The sequence below is a fragment of the Suricata suricatta genome, chromosome 5, assembly GCF_006229205.1.
Source record: "Suricata suricatta isolate VVHF042 chromosome 5, meerkat_22Aug2017_6uvM2_HiC, whole genome shotgun sequence".
NCBI lineage: Eukaryota > Metazoa > Chordata > Mammalia > Carnivora > Herpestidae > Suricata > Suricata suricatta.
This window is the reverse complement of record NC_043704.1, coordinates 127188667-127208359: the sequence shown is the minus strand read 5'-3', so window position 1 is coordinate 127208359 and position 19693 is coordinate 127188667. Positions and strand designations below refer to the sequence as shown.

The following is a 19693-nucleotide window of genomic DNA, read 5'->3' as shown; positions in this document are numbered from 1 at the left end:
CTGATGAGAGGCTCAAACACATGAACTATGAGATCATGACCTGGGCCGAAGTCGGACGCTTAACTGACTGAGCCACCCAGATGCCCCTAAGCATCCAACTCTTGATTTTTGTTCACAGTTAGTGAGTTCAAGCCCTGCATCAGGCTCTGCACTGAGCATGGAGCCTGCTTGGGATTTTCTCTCTCTCTCCCTCTCCCTCTGCCTCTCCCCAACTCTCTTAAATAAATAAATATTAAAAATATAAATAAAATGCAGATCCCTAGACTCCCACTTCCAGCTGGGTTGACTCAGAATTTGTGTGGATGGAGCCTTGGAATATGCAGTTTGAACAAGCTCTCCCCAGACTGTGATGTACATTAAGTGTGAGAAACATGGGTTGACCCCTTGTAAGTGAGAAAGAGTGGTTGACTCACCTTCTTCCCTCTTCTGCGTCTTCTACATTCTGCTTGAAACTTCTCTCTTGAATGGCTTTCTTATTTGTCTAATCCAAATATTCTGGCTTTGGTCCTCAGGAGCAATTGACATTACTGAAACCCCTTTCCATCTATTGTTTATTCCTTATAGCTGTATGTACTGATGGCTCTCCCCTAAAATTTCTGGCCTGTTCTAGTTACTGGGCACCTGCAACTCTGACTTAATTCTCTTCCTTAACTCCCATTCCTTTTTTGTTTTCTTAGCCAGCATTTCCCAGTGTCATGTAATATCCAATTCACCTCGGAAATGTATTGAACAATTACTGTGCGCCCTGTACTGTGCTGGGCTCTGAGAATACAGATGTAAGTAAAATTCAGTCCTTGCACTTACAGAGCTCACAGTCCAGTGCTCTGAGAAACTACAGATTACTAATTATAATTGAGGATAACAAGGGCTTCCAGGGGTGAGTAGTGGGTGGTAAGCCAGAAGGAAGAGTCCAGGGCAGTGTGTTCAGAGGAAGACTTAGTCATCACCCCAGGCAAGAATAGAATTGAATGAGGAGTTCCAGTAAAAAGAAGAGCCTGGTCAAAAGGGAGAAGGTGTGAAGAACCAAGGTGCACTCTGGGACCTGTATATAATTTGTTTTGTCATATGAGGGAATGACAAACATGAGGCTGAACAAGTAAGCTGTATATACCTTGTTAAGGAGTTGGTCTTTATTCTAAAATGGCATTAGGGAGTTTTAAGCAGCAAAGGAAAATGGGTGACAGATTTGTGTTTTGGAAAGACTACTGTGGTGGTGGTGATAAAAAGGTGGTGTCCTAAAGCCATGGAAATGAGTGAAGAGGCTCTTGCAGGGGCGACTGCGTGGCTCAGTGGGTTAGGCGTTTAACTTCCACTCAAGTCATGATCTTGCAATTCATGAGTTCAAGTCCTGCATCAGGCTGTGTGCTAACATCTCAGAGCCTGAAGCCTGCTTTGGATTCTGTGTATGTCTCTCTCTCTCTCTCTCTCTCTCTGCCCCTCTCCTGCTCATGCTCTGACTCTCTCTGACTCAAAAACAAATTTTGAAAAAACATTAACAATTAACCAAAAAGAGGCTCTTGCAAAATCTTAGTGAGGGATGGTGAGCCCCAGAACCATACGTGGCTGAAAGTGAAAAGTTATCCCTGAGGTAGGGTTGACAGAGGTCAGTGGCTGATTAGAGTGTAGGAGGCGGATGCAAGATGGCGCCTTGGCACCCTGCCCTAGCACATGGCGAGGTACGGCCTGCTGGCCTCTAGTGCTCCCGCCCCCCGGCCAGATACCGCGATGAGTGAGCGACCAATGCGAGGCCATGGAATGGGTCAGCCCTGCCTCTGCCAGCCTATCATGAGCGGCCGTGCAGCCTGGGCGGCAGGTATATATGGGGGAGCAAGCAGCGGGGAGGAGGAAGAAGAAAGAAAGAAGTGGACAATAAAACTCTCTGCAACAAATCTCGAATCTCGGTGTCGTGTGTCTTTCCAACCGCTGGCGGTTTGGGCGGCGACATTAGAGGATTTGGGGGACTGAAAGATAAATAAGCCTAGGATAATATGTAAATTTCTGGATAAAGCAAATAGGTTATGTGCATTTATCTGAGATAAGGATGTAAGGAGAAAAGCCAGGTTGGGTTGGGGCGGCAGGACAGGGGACAGGAGTGAAGAGTTCACTTCTGGGTCTACTCAAGTGGAGAGGCTCAGAAGACAGATAAGCAGGGATAAGCAGGCTTGCTCAGGGGGGTGTGGGTCTTGCCAACCTCATTGATGCTCTTCTTTTAGGACACCCCAAGTCATGGGTACTTGACTGAGGTTTTATATAGAGGAATGACTGCCCAACAAATTTAAACAACTAACAATTGGACCCATTTATTAGCCCTCCCCTCCCCAATACTGCTACTCAACATCTCTTTCCTTCCTCCTCCCTACTCTCCCCACCAGCACTGAAGGGGAATTTGTGGGAGGCTGAATAATGACCCTTCAAAGATATCCATGTCCTGATCCCAGAAAGCTGTGAATATTCTACCTTATGTGGCACATGGGAATTTGCTAATGTGATCAACTTAAGGATTTGGAGATAGAAGGATTATCCTGCATTATCTGAGTGGGCCAATGTAATCAGCAAGGGTCCTTATAAGAGAGAGGGATGAGGGACAGAATCAGAAGAGATGTTTTAAGGAAAGCAGTGGTCAAGATAATGCAGAGCCATAAGCCAAGGAATGCAAGTGGCATCCTGCATCTGGAAGACGCAAAGGAATGGCTTCTCCACTAGAGTCTCCAAAAGGAACCCTATCTGCTACACCTTGACTTCAGGCCAGTGAGACTGAATTTGGACTTTGGATCTCTAGAACTGAAAGATAATAAATGTGTGTTGTTTTAAGACACCAAATTTATGGCAGTCTGTTAGAGGAGCAATAGTACACTAACACAGAGTGTAGCAAGAATTGAAGCTGGAGGGCAGCACAATGGCCATAGATGTTAGTACAGCTGAAGCCTCCAATCTGCTTCATAGTGCTAGGTTACAACATCCTTAAAGGCCCCAGTGCCCAAGTTTATTAGTTCTTGGTTAGATACCAGTAATGGATGCGATGATTCCCCAAGCAATTATGCTTTGTTGTCATCTCTTTCGCTAATCCAGTGGTTTCCAGACAGTATGCATTGGGAGGTGATTTGGAGGCCTCACCCTCAGAGTTTGTAATTCAGTAGGTCTCATGTAGGGCCTTTCTGATAAGTTCGCAGATGATCCTGTTGGTCTGGAGACCACAACTTTGAGAACTACTATAATGTGTTTGTGTGTGTGTGCATGTGTATGTATGTATATAATATATATATGTTCACATGTATATATATACATACACACACACAGACACGCACACACACATATATATGTATATCTCAATGTTCTTTTACTCACTCTAGGAGTTGCGGTATGGAGTCTTTTCTCCCTTTTTTTTTTTTTATTAGACTGTCAATTCTCTTAGGTCTCATTCAGAGTTTAGCAATGTGCTTGACTAAGTAGACATTTCATGAATGCTTGTTGATTCCCTGTGTAGTCCTGTCCTACTTCTGCTCCCTAAAAGTTAAAGACCCACCTCCTTTTAGCAAAAGATTCTATTGCACAAAGCGTTCTTTGAGATGCAGAATTTTTTACAACCCCAGCAAATTTCATTGAGATATAAGCAGCTGCACACTATTTCCAATGAATTGTGCATGGTCTACGCTGTGTGTGTGTGTATGTGTGTGTGTTTTTTTATATAATCCTGGAAGACTAAGTTAATTATCTTTTGGTTGTTGGCAGCTTCTCAATAAGAGATCTGTCAAATGTACTACTATCATAAGACATTTGGTGACATAAAGAAGAGCAAAATTAGGTAAGAAGAATAAACATTTTCTCCCCACTGGGGACAGGAAAGGGGGTGAGAAGACAGCCCAATTAGTACTTTAAAATGCTCTTTCTCATGAAAGTTTTCAGGAAACACAGTGTTGGTTTATACTAGTTAACACTGGGTTCCCAGACATGATGCAATTTTTGTTTCAGTGCAGCCTTTCCCTGACAGCTCAAACTTGACTCTGCCCCAGAACCATTTTCTAGCCTGATGTGACTCCCCAGTTGAGTTCTGCAGAGAAGAGGCACTCAAAGCAGGTTTTTAATTTTCATACTGTGTTTAGAATTTTTGTGTTATGTTTAAAAAATTAAATAAACTTAAAAAAAATTTTTGTGTTAAAGTGTCTAGAGACCCTCGTGTACCAGATTCTTCAAATATTCTTTCTAGTTAGTTGGCTTGAAAAATATAACTGGCCATTAGAATATGAATGTGATTTCCTATAGAATGGTAAAATACAATTACAGTTTTCTTTTATTATGTAATCATAGTGATTTATTTTTTAGAATAAGGTTGCACGGTTAAAAGGCATGTGCTTATACATGATTGACCAGATAGTACCCACCTGACTTTGCCTCTGCTGAACCCAAATGCATCTTCAGAATCCCCCTCAACACATTATATTATATGGGTAGGAGTGTGGACTCCAGAGTTAGAGCTGGGCTTGACTGTCCACTACTGCAGTTACTAGAGATAAGGCCTTAGTCAAGGTGCTAATCTCTAAGCATTAGTGTTAGTAAACGTAAGTAATAATACTTTTCTCACAGAGCTTTTTAGTGAGCTTAAATGAGAAGATGTACACACATTCCTTAGCACAGGGCCTGACACAAAAAGCTTCATAATATTAGCTATTCTTCTCACTATTATCAATAGCTATTAAGAATGGGCAAAGGACAGAATTATTTTTGAGTGCCACCCCTCCCCCATAGTGTTCAGATCATAACTGGGCAGAGTCTTTATTCATTAGGTTTCAAAGTTTCTTAACTAACCAGGCTCCATCCCTTTTGGTATGATGACACATTTGAATGAACACCCAGTCCCCTACCCAACTGGGGTACAGCCCTTTGACTCTAAGCTCTGTTTTCCCTGCAGCCTCTCATCTCCTTTAAGCCATCCTGCTCAAATGGTGGTTCAGACATAAGGGAAGCTCTGCTGCGTTGTTCAGGACATCCTCCCAGTCCTTGGAGGGCCTACACTGGAACCGAGGAGCATACGACTCACCACCTGCTCCTGTCTCTCACAAGAGTTTAAAGATATTGAATGCAAGAACTGCTCTTCCATTCAACTTCCCAATAATTTCTTAAATGCATCCATTTCTCTCCATATGCATGCTGCTACTTTTCTAATTCAACACATCATTATCTCTTTCTTGAATTTCAGAAACAGCCTCCTACATGGGCTTTCTCCTTCCAGTTTTGCCTCCCTCCTACCCCATCTCCATTTTGGCCAGTTTGATATTTTAAAAATGCAATGCTGACCATGATTCCTGCTTAAAATTCTTCAATGCTTTCCTAGGCTCTTGTAATAAAATACAAAATCAAGAGCCAGGCCTACATGACCCTTTATAAATTTGCCTCAGCTTATTTCCCCATCCCATCTCCTATCCTTTTCCTCTCTCTGCATCACGGCTAAACTGACATCTTTCAGATCCTCAATGAACCAACCACTTTCCTTTCCCAGGGCCTTTGCACATTCCATTCCTTTTGCCTGAATGATATTTCCTCAACTTCTAATCTTCTTGACTCTGGTTTTCCTGATAGGTTTCAGTTCAGGGGGTTCTTCCTCAGAGAGTCTTTATTCATTTCCACTCCTTAATAGGTTCTATTCCCATCTGTTATTTTTGCCAGAGTGATTTGTATTTTTTTCTCCATAGAGCTTAGCACTATTTGTAATTCTACATGTAACTCTTGTTTAGTATTTCTCTCTCCTTCTATATTGTGTGATATAATAAGTCTCCCAGCCCAAGAGAAATCTTATTTATTTATTTATGATTTATTTATGTATTTATATATTTATTTTAGAGAGAGAGTGCATGCAAGTGGAGGAGAGTGGCAGAGGGAAGGAGGGAGGGAGGGAGAGAGAGAGAGAGAGAGAGAGAAAGAGAGAGAGAGAAAATCTTAAGCAGGTTCATGCTCAGCATGGAGCCTGAGGCAGGGCTTGATTCCACAACCCTAGGGTCATGACCTGAGCCAAAATCAAGAGTCAAACACTCAATCAGCAGAGTCACCCTGATACCCCTAGCTCTGGAAAAGTCATAAGCAGGTTCTGGTGAGCCTCAAAAATGTAAGAGTAGAACCTTTCCCTCCATACTGTCCTATTGCCATGATGGATTGTAAGGGCCCCACCCTTCCTTTGGGGGTGGATGCTTACTGTGTCCTGGTATTTTGCAATGGGGTGCCTGTCCTCATGGAGGGAGCTGGATAAGGAATGAACTAAGTTCAGGGAGAGGAATGTATTGCTTGAGCTGGAAAGTTGCTTGAAATATTATGAGTATACAAAGCTTTCTGAAACCAACTGCAACAACATTTTTGTAACTTAATGCAATAAAATTAACTTCTGCTCACATAGGAACCTAGTGCAGATGTTTCTGATCAGAGTGGCTACCTTAGGTGGCTCTCTTCCAAGCAGGGATCCAAGAACCCCGGCTTCTTCCATCTTTTGGCTCTGCTATGCTCTTAGACCTTGGAGTCCGTCATTTATATCTGACAGAACAGGAGAGAGGGAGCATGGAGGATTGCATTGGAATATTTATGAACATGATAGGAAGTGGTGCATATCACTTCCTCCCACATTCTGTTGGCCAGAAGTCACTGGTTTGTGATATGGTTTCATCTAACTGCAAGGGAGGCTGGGAAATAGAGCCTAACTATAAGCATGGAGTTTAGATGGCTGGAGAAAGGATGGCTTATATGGGCCAAGGTGTGGGTGACAGGTGGTGTTGGCACATGCATCCTTGACTACCATCTGGTTCCTGGGTATCCACAAATTCTCCTCTTAGTGGCCCTTGACTGACATAGCTCTCATCCATGACCCCTTCATGACTGTCCTTCCTATCCCCACTGGTCTCTATGGAAATTCCCTTGGTTTCCATCTTTCTTTCCCCTTTCATCTCAGACAAATCTTTTGTCACTTAGTGGGGTATCTGTGTGGGGTGAAGTTCATGCTAACATTTGCTCTATGCCTACTGTCACTTTTATTCCTGTAAGTACAGGAAGTCTCTCCTTTTTTCTCTGTCTTCTACTTATTACATCTCTTCCCTGAGACAATGAGCAGAGCCTAGCCCTAGCAGGGTTTTCTTCGCACAGAGAGTCATGACACCGAGGCTTTTCTTTCCAGGAAGCAACTTTATTCCAGCCAGCATCGCTCAGTTGGGTTTGTACCCAAAGAACTGAGCCCTGAACACCACGTGGCATGGTTTTTTAAATGTATTTTTTACTTCTTTGTCTCCTGTATATGGTAGCACACAAACATGAAGTCTGATTAAACTGGTCTCATGTTACAAGGTCGTGAGGAATGTTGTCACGTACAGGAATAGCAAGGTGATCTTGAGGTGGTTTTTTTTTTTTCTTTCTTAGGGAAGGGACCCTACCACATAGCTACCCGAGTGGGAATAGGGAGGGAAAAAACTATTGGGAGAAAATAACATTGGTTAGTATTTCAAAAACATTGTCCTACAATGAACATAAGATCAATGAAGGTAGACACTGTGTCTGTATGTATACCACAATATCTCTAGAAACTAGCAAAGGGACTCAGTAAATATTTACTGAATAAACAAATGAATGAATAAGTTCCTGAATGTTGTAAGAAGCAGTGTTCCTCACAGATAACCTCTTGCATCCTGATTCTTCCATACCTTCCTAGGCTTTTCAAAAGGGAGTGAGTGGTGCTTTTTGACCCCCACAGGGAGACCAGGGAGAGAGCTGAGGTGACAGTGCCCTGCACTCGGCAAGTTTGACATCCTGTGTTATGCTCTTTAAAAATTTTTTAATGTTTATTTTTGAGAGAGAGAGAGAGAGAGAGACAAACAGAGCAGGGAAGGCACAGAGAGAGAGAGAGAGAGGAGACACGGAACCAAAGCAATCTCCAGGCTCAGAGCTGTGAGCACAGAGCCCGACGCAGGGCTCGAACTCACACACTGTGAGATCATGCCCTGAGCTGAAGTCAGAAGCTTAACTAACTGAGCCACCCAGGCACCCCTGTATTTAGCTTTTATATACACACACATATTCCCAAATATACTTAGAGTGAAAAATAATAATAAATAAAAATAATGCAAGACAACAGGACAGGAAACAATAATAAAGGGAAGATGAATAAAAACTTGCAGTGCCTGGCACATAGGAACCCTATAAATGTTCACTGAATGAGAGAAAAGGAGAAATGCTCAGCTTTCCCCATTCAGAGACTGAAATGGGCAGTTTATGGACATGCATTGAATTCCAATGTCCTTTCTTTAAAAATTTACTAAAGAGAGCTATGCTGTAGTCTGATCATAATGTCACTCTTGTCCCTTAGTAACAGACCAGGTTTGTTTCTATAGCTGATCTGACTCAAGGATTGTGGGAGTGTCGTCAAATGCTGGAGGAGCGTTAGCCCTCATGTCAGGGATGGCAGGACCAGGAGGTACTGAGATGGTTTCCATCCAACACTAGTAAGGAAAGTGTTGTGGCTTGAGATGGATTCTCTACCAGGGTTGCTCTGTTGATATTTTCGAAGAGGGAAGAATTCAGTGAAAACCTTCTTTCCTTTTTGAAACCTCTCAACATTTGTGGCAAACACTATAGGTTGGCACTGCCAACTCTCATATCAAACCCCTTATTTCTGGCCTATTATGTGAGCTGAAAAAAATACACCATTCCTAAATTCCCTTGTCGCCAAAGAAGCTGTCTGATAGAATTCTGGTTTAAGGGACATAAGTGGCCCCCTCCTTTCCCTTCTCTTCTACTTTGAATGGACAAGATGGCAGCAGCTGTGGTTACCACTTATGACTCTGAGGGAGAGGTCAAGAGATGTTGGCCCTGACATTGCTGAGCCACTGAACCAATGGGAGCAGACACCTGTCTTTAGACTTTCTCTTATGTGGGAAAAATGAACTCCTCTTTGTCTAAGGTCCTGAAATGAAGGATTCTGTCACTTGCAGCCCAAAGTATCTCTTACTGACAGCTCCTTTTTCTTTTATTTTTTCCAGATAGAAGTAAATAAACCAGCTATATTTAAATAAATATGAAAAAATTACACAAAATATTAAAATAAGATTTTAAAATATGCAATTGTAGAACAGGCAAAACAGTTTGGAAAAGAACAAAGTTGGATTCACACTGCCTGATATTAAGACTTTACACTAAAAGCTAAGAATTTATAAAGTCTTTATAAATCAATACACTGTGTTATTGGCAAAAGGATAGATACATAGATCAATGGAACATAATACAGTGTCCAAAAAAGATGGACTTGAAAAATATCCATCACTACAGAGCGTTTCCCAACACAGGAACTATTCAATTCCCGTTACCTCTTCTACTTAGAGTTTCAAGTCAACTCAATTCCCGGTTACTTAACCTAAGACAAATTGTAATCATAATGAATATATTTAAGACTAAATTCTACATTAGCCTTTCCTTGATTAGGCTACACTCCTCTAATTTCAGGTCTCCTTGCTATTCCCCTCTGATCTCCCTGGAATTTCAGGAAAATTCCTTTGCTCTTCATGTAAGCCCGTCCAGGCACTGTCCCTTTACCACCTCTAGTCTGAAGCAGGTGCAAGGATTGTTCTTTCCGGTGTTTGTGCTTTCCTTTTCCTGCCTTTAGTAATTTTCTTTCCCAGACACATCATCCATCTCCCTCCTCCAGTTGTCCTTTGGTTCCACAATCTCCTTACTTCTTATTTATTTCCCTAAACTGTGAATCAGTTTAAACCTCCGGTAGGTTACCCTTTTCACAAGGTCTGTTCCACAACAGAGGCCTTATCGGTAATCTATCTGAAGCACTCTTTCCCCAGATGTTAGCATGCCCAACCATGTCTGGGCATTAAGGGATCCAGCTGAATATCTTCTCAAGGAAGCCTTCTTGACTGTCTATCTCTGCACCCTGCATCATATCACCCAGTTTTTCAATTCTCTTCAAAGCTTTATTAGCCTCTAGCTATCTTGTTCATTACTTTGTTTGCTTTATTACTTTCCATTGGTAGCATTTCTATACATTAGTAACAAAGTAGCTGAAAGACAAATTAAGAAAACAATCCCATTTACAGTTGCACCAAATAGAGTAAAATATCTAAGAATATACTTAACCAAAGAGGTGAAATGTCTATACTCTGAAAACTAGACAACACTGATGAAAGAAATTGAAGATGACACAAGCAAATGGAAAGATATTTCATGTTCAGGGACTGGAAGAAAAATATTGTCAAAATATCCCTATTACCCAAAGCAATCTACAGATTCAATGCAATCCCTATCAAAAAAGGAACAGGATTTTTCACAAAACTAGAACAAATACTAACATTTGTATGGAACCACAAAAGACTCCAATAGCCAAAGCAATTTTAAGAAAGAAAACAAAAAGCTGGAGGTATCACAATTCCAGATTCCAAGATATACTACAAAGCTTTAGTAATCAAAACAGTTTGGTACTGGCACAAAAATAGACTCATAGATCAACAGAACAGAATAGAGAGCCCAGAAATAAACCCACACTCATATGGTCAATTAATCTATGATAAAGGAAGCAAGAATATGCAATGAGGAAAAGACAGTCTCTTCAGTAAATGGCTCTGGGAAAACTGAAGAGCTACATGCAAAAGAAAATAACTGGACCTCTTTCTTACACCATACATAAAAATAAACTCAAAAGGATTAAAGACCTAAATGTGAGATCTGAAACCATAAAAATCTCAGAAGAGAACACCAGTTGTGATGTCTCTGACATCAGTCATAGAAACATTTTTCTAGCTATGTCTCCTAAGTCAAGGGAAACAACAGCAAAAGTAAACTATTGGAATGACATCAAACTAAAAATCTTTGGCACAGTGAAGGAGATGATCAATAAAACAAAAGGCAACCTACTGAATGAGAGAAGATATTTACAAACGATATTAATTTCCATCTCCCTTTATCTAAAGCTCCATTGGAACAAGGACTTTATCTGCTAAAAGATGACATTTGTCTTTGGTTTATAATAAATTACTTAACCTGAGGGGAAAATCCATAAGTACAGTGTTCTTGTTTCCTTAGAATAGTCCAGGTTATTTCCACGTTTTATTTACAGCATTCTCAAAAGTGTGCCTGGTAGATGGTGAGAATACTTTTCTCTAAGTTTTTTTTATCTTGGGTGCTTAGCACTAAGAATTCTAACTAAAGATCACCGATCAATTCAAAAGTGTACATGCACCCTGATGTTTATAGCAGCATTATCAACAATAGCTAACTTTATTATTTTGTATTTAAATTTCAGATAGCATACAGTGAATATTGGTTTCAGGAGTAGAATTCAGTGATTCATCACTTACATACAATACCCAGTGCTCATCATAAGTGCCCCCCCTTAGTACCCATCAACCATCTAACCCATCCCCCAGATACCTCCCTCCATCAACCCTCAGTTTGTCCTCTGGTGTTAAGGGTCTCTTTTGGTTTGTTTCCCTCTCTTCTCCCCCCATCCCCATATGTTCATCTGTTTTGTTTCTTAGATTTCATATATGAGTGAAATCATTTGGTATTTGTCCTTCTGTAATTAACTTATTTCGCTTATCATAATACATCTTAGCTCCATCCACATCATTGCAAATAGCAAGGTTTCATTCTTTTTGAAGGCTGAATAACATTCCATTGTATATATACCATATCTTCTTTATCCATTCATCAACTGATGGACATTTGGGCTCTCTTCATAGTTTGGCTATTGTTAATAATGCTGCTATAAACATCAGGGTGCATATACCCCTTCGAATTGCATCAGTGCTATTTAAAACCATACCTCTCTGAAACAGTGATGCCATCAGCCTCAATACAGATTTGATCTAAATCAGGGAATAGTTAGATGGGATAAACAAATTCTAACTGACAGCCATGTCAGTGAATATAAAATTATTTCTTTACTACAAAGATTTATTTGACCAGTTTTAGTAAATTCAGAACATTACAGCAGATTTTTTTTCCAATTTTTTCTTTAACAATGTTGTGACAATGAACATTCTTATACATTTAGTTTTGTATCCATGTGCAAAATTTCATCAGGATAAATTTCTGTATGTAAAATTGCTGGTTCAAATAGTCTGCAAATTTACAATGCTGATAGTTATTGTTCAGGGCCATTTTAAATATGAAATTAATATAACAATCACTTCACTAAAGCAAGCTTGTATTTCAGTTGCAATTTCAGAGTAACAAACTTGTATTTCACAAACATACTAAATCTGCTCTCCCTAATGAAAAATTTTTAGATATCAAAACTATATAATTATTTTTTGCATTCCCAAGCTTCCAATTTAATGATCTCTAATGACTGTAATGGAGTGAATTCATGGATTATTAGCAATGATATGCCTTCTTTGTTAATTTTAGGCTATTTAATGGTCACAGATGGATCCCTAGTTTACACATCTCTCCTTTTTATAGACGAGTCCCAGTGTCTATAAACTTAAGGATATAGTTAGTTGTACACTAACCTCTGAATTAAAGTCAGTCATTGGATTTTGTTTTGAATCACACACTAAAATCACAACATACTAGAGCCATGAGGGATCTTATAGATCTGTAATCGGCGTGGCCTAATTTATAGTTTGGGATGTAGATAAGGCACCACTCAGGTGGGCTTCCAAAGTTGAACATGTGAACAGGAAATACCATGTCCTTCCCTGGGAGCCCCCTCCCTTGATATGCCAGGGCCATCATGGTCCCTTCCATTTCTGCTTCTAGAGTCTCAGTAGAGATGTCCCCTCAAGGCCAGGGGACTCCACTACCCCACAAGAGGCTGGTGGCTTTCAAGGCACCGCTAGTGTAGACTTTTGCTTGGGCCACTGCTCTTCCTTTAGGGGCCAGAGAGAAGATTCCCAGACATCAGGAGTAAGTTCCACCAGTGGTGAGATCCCGGCAAACATGGCCTGGATGCCCATTCCTGTAATTCATCATGTTCCCTCACGCAGTCACTTGTCCAGGACTCAAGCCTGCTACCTGATTCCTGGGTTGGGTCCAGTCCTTGTGTGCGCTGATTTACAGCCTCCTTTTTGAGTTCCTATGTCTGTGCAGAGGCAGGGCTGGTGGTCCTATTTTTTTCTCTTTGAGAGTGAATTTATCTGAGGGGTCTCCTGGCCATTCCCTGACTTTGAGCCTTGCTCAGGGCAACCTCCAGTCCAATCCAACTTATTTTAATTGCTAAGCCTAAGTATTGGGGTCTAGATGCCTTCCCACCTTCATCCTCTAGGAGTGTCTTGGGCTCCAAATGCAATCTTTAGGCTGCAGATCTCAATACTCTCTCTTTCCCTCACACATAGATACTAAATTCCATTTCAACCATTGATCCTACTGTAGATACGTAAGTGCAGTCCCTCATGTTAAAATGAGGAAACTGGCACAGGGAAGTAACTCACTCAGGGTCACACACATGGTCACAGGAGATAAAGATCTTGCTTTCTAAATCCTAACTCAGGGCTCTGTTATTTCCAATGAGATGTTTCTCTTTTGTGGGTTTTCTCTGGTGAGTTTTGAAATCCCAAGCCATTTACTCTCTAGCATTCTTGGCCACATTCCATGCCACCCATCTGAAATATGCTTAGACATGCTGGATACCTTTTTATTTACCTAGTAGTGATTTCCAGAGTCAAAACCAAACCACTCATTAAAATCAGCTGCTCTTTCAGAAAACCCACATCATTATTCCCCTTCATTAGGATAGAATAATCAAGGGCTAGTGCTGAGCACATTCATTGCTCCAGAATGTGCTTTGCTGCTTCTCTGTGATCCAGTGACTCTAGAAAATACTTAAGCTGCAGCCGAGCCTTTGGTACATGTTTCCTTTCATCATCTCCTCTGGACTCTCCATTAGGTTAACCTTTTGAGGTATTTTCAATTCTGTCTCATCCTAAACATTTGTCACTTGATGGACAGCTTAGGGAAGCAACTGGAAAGCAATTAGAAAGGTAAGAAATCATTCTGACAAGCAATCTCAATCCACCAAGTCATGGTTCTTATCTTCTGGTATTGGAACCCTCATCCATGGCCTGGAATCCCAGACACAGGCCTGCACCTCAGGCTGATGGCTAACTTTAGGTGGGATGTGTTGTTTGAGAGTGGACAGGTTATGGGTGGGGGGAAGGGAAGGGTAGTAGGAATGTTCACATTTAGAAGTCCTTCTGCTGAAGAATTCTATTTCAAAAAGTCTGGAGATTGTTAGAATATGAGTAGTTAACCTGCCTAACATTGGATCAGATTGCCAGCCAGCATTTTGTCAGAATGGCATTCTACAAAGACAGCTTCCAGAACTTCCAGAAAAGTACCTTTTAGGAAATTCTGTGTCTATCTTGATTTATCTTTATTGGTTGACATGCAGAGAAGTCTTAATTCTCTAGGTTTGTACCTCCTTATTTTACTTAATGTGGAAATGCCACTTTCAGTTTTTCATATTGGCTCATCTCTCTCTCTCTCTCTAAGAGAAAGCTGCTCAGCCCTGGCAGCACATTGAATCAGCTGGGGAACTTCTAGAAATTGCCAGTTCCCTGGACACACCCCAGAGCAATGAAATCATCCCCACTGAGGGGGGGACCTAGGCATCAGTACAAAAATTTAGAAATCTCACATGATTCTGTTGTGGAGTTTAGGTGCCTTAAAATTACTACCTCCAGGCAACAATTTGCCTGAATGCTGAGCTCTATGCTTTGTGAGGGTAAAAACTGGTTTGTTTACCCTCACTCATCCCTGACACCTGTAATACCTCCTGGCCCATGGACAGACAGTAAGTATTATATTTACCGATGCAAGGAATTCATGCTTATTTTGAACTTCATAAATATGTAGATAAAGAAATGCTGTCCTTTTAGGATGCCTGGGTGGCTCAGTCAGTTAAGCATCCAGTCATGATCTCGCAGTTTATGAGTTCAAACCCCACATTGGGCTCTGTGCTGACAGCTTAGAGCCTGGAGCCTGATTTGGATTCTGTGTCTCCCTCTCACTCTGACCCTCCCCTGCTAATTTTAGAAAAGGAAATACCCTCCCTTTTACCTAGGGATAGTGTTGCACATCTGTTGTCATGGCACTAGATTCATATTAGAAGTTTCTATGTACTCTGATTCTTAAATTACAAGGTCATGAAAGGCTTATGGTCCTGGAGGATCAGGACCATGACTGTTTACCAACTGGAATGGAAGTATTTTAATATATTAAACATAGGTTTTCTAGTACTTGTGTATAAACAGGCCACAGTGGTTTGGTTTTGGTCTCTCTGTTGCCAAGGATTTTCTAGTCTCAAAAGCTGTATGTGATCTGGTGCTGTCCCTTCTCTGACTTCTGCCATTGTCCACTTCCTTCTCCTTGCACCCTAACCACACTGCCTTTTTCTGTGTTTCTTCAACACTGACAAATGGCTTCTTGCCTGAGGGTCTTTGCACTTGCTGCTCAGTCTGCTGGAACATTCACCCAATCGGAGGAGTTGTCAAGTCACATTGCAGAGGGCATAGAAACAAAGATGGGAATGACAGCAGCCAGTTTGGCAGTCTACCACATGGCGCCTCTAGGAAAATATTCAGTCTCCTAGATAAAATGCTCAGCACCTAAGATTTCTCTTCTCTTCTCTCTCTTATTCTCTCTCTCTCTCTCTCTCTCTCTCTCTCTCTCTCTCTCTCTCTCTCTCTTTCTCTATGAGTGCTCAAAAACATTCTATTTTGGCTGCCAGAATCTGAATATTAACTATTTTTCTTTATGTTTCTGCTGTAAATCTAATTGTCTTTCCTCCTGTTTCTACTCTATACTCCTTGTCCACCTCCTTCGCCAGATAAATGCTTTATAGTGGCTAAGGAGAGGCTTCGTATGAAAATACAAAGGAGAAATACACATTTATATGACTTAAGATATTATTCCAGTTACAGTAGTTACTCACAATGGGCTCAGGCAATGGGCTGAGAACTTCCAACACATTGTCCCATTTGATCTTCCCAAGGGCACATCTTACACATAAGAACTGAGACCTTGAGTGGTTGGAGAAACATTTACCTAGGTAAATGGTGAAGCAGAATTTGACCTGAGGACTGCCTGACTCCATTGCCCATGCTCTTCATCCTTACAATCTCTGTTTCTCTCTGTCAGATCTGTAAGGTCCCCTTTATAAAGCCCGAGAATTCCTATGTGTTTAAAGCTTGTTTACTACTCTAAGAAGTATGTACTAACAGCATACTGCGATGCGAAAATTCTTTAAAAGACAGCAGAAAGAAGCATGACACAGAGAGTGATTGTAATGGCAAAAAAACCACAGGAGAATAATAGGACAGCCTCCATACAGAAGGCTTTTATTAATCCAGGGAAGTGGCAGCAATATTTCATCATGAAGCAGTATCTAGCAAGAATGGGCCACCAGGCTGAATTATATTTGAATATCTTATCTTCATGTTGGGCACATGAGCAAGGGTACATATTATATGCATGATTATTTTTCTCTGGGTTAAGGCATGTTGTTGATGCAATAAATTTCTCTTGGGGGACAGTATCCCATTTAGGCTTCTCACAAAACCATGGTTTCCTAGTCCTAAATTCAACATTGTCGAAAAAGAAATTTCTTCACAGCTTCTATCATTTCTACTTAATCCTAAATTATTAATACTTTCAATTTATTCCTAAGAAGTTGCTATTTTACTTTCCAATTATTCAATGGGGAGATTTGAGTGAAAAAAAGGTCAGCATTTATGTATTTTTTTCTCGTGCCATGCTGTTATAAAATAATGACAAAATATGGTCCCTGGACCAGCAACATACACATTACTTAGGAAACTTGTTTGAAATACAAATTCTTGGGACTCACCTTAGACCATATGTGATCTCCTAGAAGCTTTTTAGTTTCAATTTTTGCATTTAGGTTTATAGTTCATTTCATGTTATATTTTTCTATATACTTATCCAGTTGTATGAGCATCACTTATTTAAAAGACTTTTGTCCAAAATCAGTTGACTTTAAGAGTGTGGTCTATTTCTGGTTTCTTTAATTTGTTCCATTAACCTATTTATCCTTTATGACTACCGTACTGTCTTGATTACTGTACTTTTATAATAAGTCTTGAAATCATATGGGATGAGTCTCCAACATAGTTCTTTTTTCTCCCTTTCCTTAGATCATCTTTAATTTGTCTCAGCAATGTTTTGTGGGTTTTGGTGCATAGGACTTGCATGTCTTTTGTTAAATTTATTCCTAAGTATTTTCTATAAATATATAAACCATTACTACCATCCATCTCCAGAACTCTTTTCATCTTCCCAAACTGAGATTCTGTACCCATTACACACGAAATCCCCTATTCTTCCCTCCCCCAAGCCTCTAGCATCCATCATTCTACCATCTGTTTCTATGAACTTGACCACTCCAGGTGCTCCATATAAGTGGGATCATATAGTATCTGTCCTTCTGTGACTGGCTTATTTCACTTTGCATCAGGTTCATCCATGTTGTAGCAGGTGTCAGAATTTTCTTCCTTCTTTAAGGCTGAATAATATTCTATTATATGTATTTGTCTTATTTTGTTTATTTATCCATCTGTGGATTCTTGGGTTGATTCTTTTTGGCTGCTGTGAATAATGTTGCTATTAATATGAGTGTACAAATATCTGTTTGAATTTCTGCTTTCAGTGCTTTTTAGTATATACTTAAAATGGTATTTTGGGAGCGCCTGGGTGGCTCAGTTGGTTAAGCATTCGACTTTGGCTCAGGTCATGATCTCACAGTTTGTGAGTTTGAGCCCCACATGGGGCTCTGTGCTGACAGCTCGGAGCCGGCATTGGATTCTGTGTCTCCTTCTCTCTCTGCCCCTCCCCCACTTGTGCTCTGTCTCTCTCTGTCTTTCAAAAATAAATGAATGTAAAAAACAGTTTTTTAAATGGCATTTTTAAGATTCTCTTTTCTAAATGTTTATTGACAAAATATGGAAATACACTAATATAACACTGTATGTTAACTATAGTGGAATTAAAATTAAAAATATAATAAGTTAAAATTTAAAAAATTAAAAAACAAACTATAAAATACAATTGAGTTTTGTATATTGATCTTGTATCTGTGCCTTTTGCTAAATTCAATGATTAGTTCTACCAGTTGTTAAGTAGATCCTTTACATTTTATGCATATAGTCTTGTTGACTGTGAGTAAGTAATTTACTTCTTCTTTCCAAACTTTATGCCTTTTACCTATTTTTCTTGTTTTAGTGCATGGCTAGGATCTTACAGACAATGGTTAGGAAAAGTAGTGAGAGCACATATCCTTGCCTTGCTCCCAATCTCAGGGTGAAACTGTTTAGTATTTCACCATTAGGGAAAACATTACTTGCATGTTTTTTCTTAGGGCCTTTAATCAGATGGAGGGATTTCTTTTCTATTCCTGCTTTGATGAGAGTTTTTAAAAAAATGCTTTATAAAGGTATAGTCAACATACAAAAAAACTGCACAAGTTTAATGTGTAAGCATACCTTGTTTTTTACACTTTGCTTCATCGTGCTTCGCAGATACTGCATTTTTACAAATTGAAGGTTTGTCGTAACCATGTGTCAAGCAAGTCTGTCAGTACTATTTTTCCAAAAGCATTTGCTCATTTTGTGTTTTTCTGTGTGTCCCATTTTGGCAATTCTCACAATATTTTGAACTTTGTCCTTATTGTTATATTAGTACAGTGATCTGTGAGTTCAGATGATGGTTAGACTTTTTAGCAATATTCTTTAATTAAGGTACAGTATACACTGTACCTTATAGTATAGTATAGTATAAATGTATAGTATGGTGTAAATAGAACTTGTATATGTACTGGGATACCAAAAAATCTACTTGACTCACTTTATTGTGATATTTGCTTTACTGCAGTGGTCTGGAACCTGAAATATCTCTGTGGAATACCCATATAAAATTTGATGAGTCTGAACATATGCAAACACCTATGAAACAACAATCAAGGTAATAAACATATCCATCATCTCCAAAAGTTATCATATGTGTACATTGAATTTTGCCAAATGTCTCTTCTGTGTCTATTGAAAAAATCACCAGCAAAGGGTAATGAATGTTATGATTCAATTCCTGAGGTAAGGTGAAAGTCCCAAATGCCTTGTTTATTTTGCTGCCTGGACAAAATTAAGATTTTATAAACTAATGAGGAAGAGAAAATGATTGTTGTGGTGGCAATCAACAACAATGTTCATAATACACCCTCTGACTCAATTTTGGAATTTTGTAAAGGTTATATTGCAACTAAATTAATAGAATAACTTGCTATATTTGACATCTTGTTTTACCCATCCACCCCGCTCATGCAGTCAAACATGTCTTTCTAAAATACAGATCTGACCATTTTACAGCTTTGCTCAAAAAACTTGCTGGCTCCCTTACTAAAGAAGAAATTCCATAGCCTGGCATCCAGTGCCTTTCTGCATTGGGCTCCCTGTTGTCTTTTTAGCAGTATCTTTCAGTACATTTCTTTCTGCCTTATCACCCAACATTTGCTCTTTCTTTGACATGCTGTGCATTCCTGTGTCTATCATTGCTGGTAATGCCTTCGCCCTCCTTATGTACTCCACAATCCACTCATTTTTCAAGACCCAAATGCTGCCTCTTCCATGATATTATCCCCAGTATTTCCAGTTGCTATGGATCTCTATTATCTCTGTGCTCCTATTGTACCAGTAATGCTCTCTTGTAGGAG

The 19693-nt window shown here is 40.0% G+C and overlaps 1 long non-coding RNA gene across 1 annotated transcript in view; it reads left to right on the top strand.

Annotated features, from left to right (window-relative positions):
- The window catches only part of LOC115292840, an 82404-nt gene extending 63474 nt beyond the window's left edge, over positions 1-18930 (top strand). Inside the window, exon 3 of the long non-coding RNA XR_003909165.1 lies at positions 18859-18930. This is a non-coding gene — a long non-coding RNA (uncharacterized LOC115292840). The remainder of the gene's footprint in view (positions 1-18858) is intronic.
- Positions 18931-19693: the final 763 nt, after the last annotated feature.